The sequence below is a fragment of the Amblyomma maculatum genome, chromosome 9, assembly GCF_055883805.1.
Source record: "Amblyomma maculatum isolate TAMU_Amacu chromosome 9, ASM5588380v1, whole genome shotgun sequence".
NCBI lineage: Eukaryota > Metazoa > Arthropoda > Arachnida > Ixodida > Ixodidae > Amblyomma > Amblyomma maculatum.
The window spans coordinates 97,735,344-97,737,417 of record NC_139352.1 but is presented as its reverse complement, the minus strand read 5'-3'; the positions used below and the strand labels follow the sequence as shown (position 1 = coordinate 97,737,417).

Sequence of the window (2,074 nt, the reverse complement as noted above, 5' to 3'; positions counted from 1 at the left end):
GACGAAGAGCGAGGAAATGCCTGACGACCTTTCATGCAGGCGGGGACATCTCTCCAAGTAAACCTTTGTCTTCTTAATTCCACAGCTACGCTGTGCAATCCCTAGTTCAGCTATCTCCTCTAGCGAATGCGCAGTTTTGAGCTCCCGATGCAGGATCGCGTATGAGGATAGGACGATTAACGTATGTGTTTTTCCTTTATAAGCGCCGAGTGATGGCATTAATGACATATATCTGTTTCTTGAGGCCGACTTGGTTCTGCGATGGCTCCTGCGGCATCGCCAGTTACAAACAGAGGTGCAAGATACGAGCGGTACGAGATACATAAAAAAAAACGACAACCATCGTTTCAACACGAAAGAGAGAAAAACACTTTCACGAGTTTTGCGAAAAAGCGCGCCGTCACTTTTTCATTCCAGATTTTTTTTTTCTTGCCCCCTTTGTTGGAGCGCGACGGCGGCCAGAATGCGGCCGGAGGAGGAAACAACCGAGCGCGCGCGCGCAAACACGTGCTGGAGAGCAGCGCGGAGCAGACGACAGCATGCTTTTTTATGCGGCGGGGAGCAGACGACGCGGTCGCACTGCGCGTAGGTTATGACGGGATCTCCATGGAGGGCGCTGACGCACAGAGCGGCGCAGCGCCCCCTGGCCCAGGTTTTCTCCTCTATAACGAGGAGGCGCAGGCAAGACGGCAAGCGCTGTTCTCAAATGGCGCAGAATGCAATAAAGAAACAAAAGCTAAGCTCCCCGTCGGGGAATCGAACCCCGGTCTCCCGCGTGACAGGCGGGGATACTGGCCACTATACTAACGAGGAGGCGCAGGCAAGACGGCAAGCGCTGTTCTCAAATAGCGCAGAATGCAACAAAGAAACAAAAACTAAGCTCCCCGTCGGAGAATCGAAATCCGGTCTCCCGCGTGACAGGCGGGGATACTGGCCACTATACTAACGAGGAGGCGCAGGTCTAGCCAGCGCACCCCGCCGGTGCACCGCCTCATCCAGGCTCCCCGCCGCCGATTCTGCGGCGCCGTTTTCTATGACGGCCGCCGCTGCGGCGCTCCACCGCCAAGAAATCCATCTACCTGTTCCTCATGATGAGCATACCTGAAGGCCAACCGCTTCCGCGGTCCTCTACCACCACTGCGGCCCTCGCTCACAATAATCCCGAATGTGGGTCACGGCTTATTACAGCCGTGGCCGCCTGCGCCCGCAGGCCGAGGCAGCTGCTCATGCTCCACTCCCACCCCCTCCTCGCCGCACTCCGAATCTCCCCTCGCTGCCCCGCGACGAGGTAAAGGTTGTGATGCGCCCGCGCGGGGGCCTTGACCTCACCAAGTACAAGCCATACGAGATTTCGCAGCATCTCAGCGCTTCTACAGGCATTCCACCCCCCCCCCCCCTTCCAGTCGCGGGTTACGCTGCGTATAGCCCACGACAAAAACATCATAGTGGCGAGCACCATCTCTCTCAACATCGCGCAGGCCATGGAAAAAATCCAGAACATCATCCTCAATGGCAAATCCTACTCCACATGCAGCTACATCGCCTGCCCCGATAATTCAATCAAGGGCTTTGTCCGAGACGTTCAACCAGGCTCCACCCCTGAGACTCTCATGCGGCGTCTCACTGCTCCCCCAGGTTTCAACATCCTGTATGCCCGCCTTATTGGCGCAAGTGATAATGCGCTCGTCACTTTCGAGGGATGCACTGTACCAACATACGTATTGTATCAGGGCGTCATGCAGCCCTGACGACCCCACCGCCCCCTCTGCCAGATCTGCTCGCGCTGCCTCACCGCCGGTCACCGTGCAGATGTCTGCCCAACGCCGGAAGTGAACTTGTGTACTGTGTGTGCCGCCCATAATCCACCTCAACATCACCTGTGCATCCCACGTTGCACCCAGTGCCATGGAGCCCATCCCACGACGGACCACTCCTGTCCTGTCCTCCCACTTTCAACCGCCCTTTTCAAGGTAACCCCCCCTATCCTGACTACTCCCAACCCTGGCCCCCAGTGTCGATCCCCGCAAACTCCTCTTCCATCCCAGTCTGGAAACCTTTTCCGACAGCCCCGAAT

The 2,074-nt window shown here is 57.1% G+C and overlaps 1 non-coding gene across 1 annotated transcript; it reads right to left on the bottom strand.

The window, feature by feature from the left end:
- Positions 1 to 741: 741 nt before the first annotated feature.
- On the bottom strand, positions 742 to 813 carry TRNAD-GUC (transfer RNA aspartic acid (anticodon GUC)). Its single transcript has one exon. It is a non-coding gene; the product is annotated as a tRNA-Asp (tRNA).
- Positions 814 to 2,074: the final 1,261 nt, after the last annotated feature.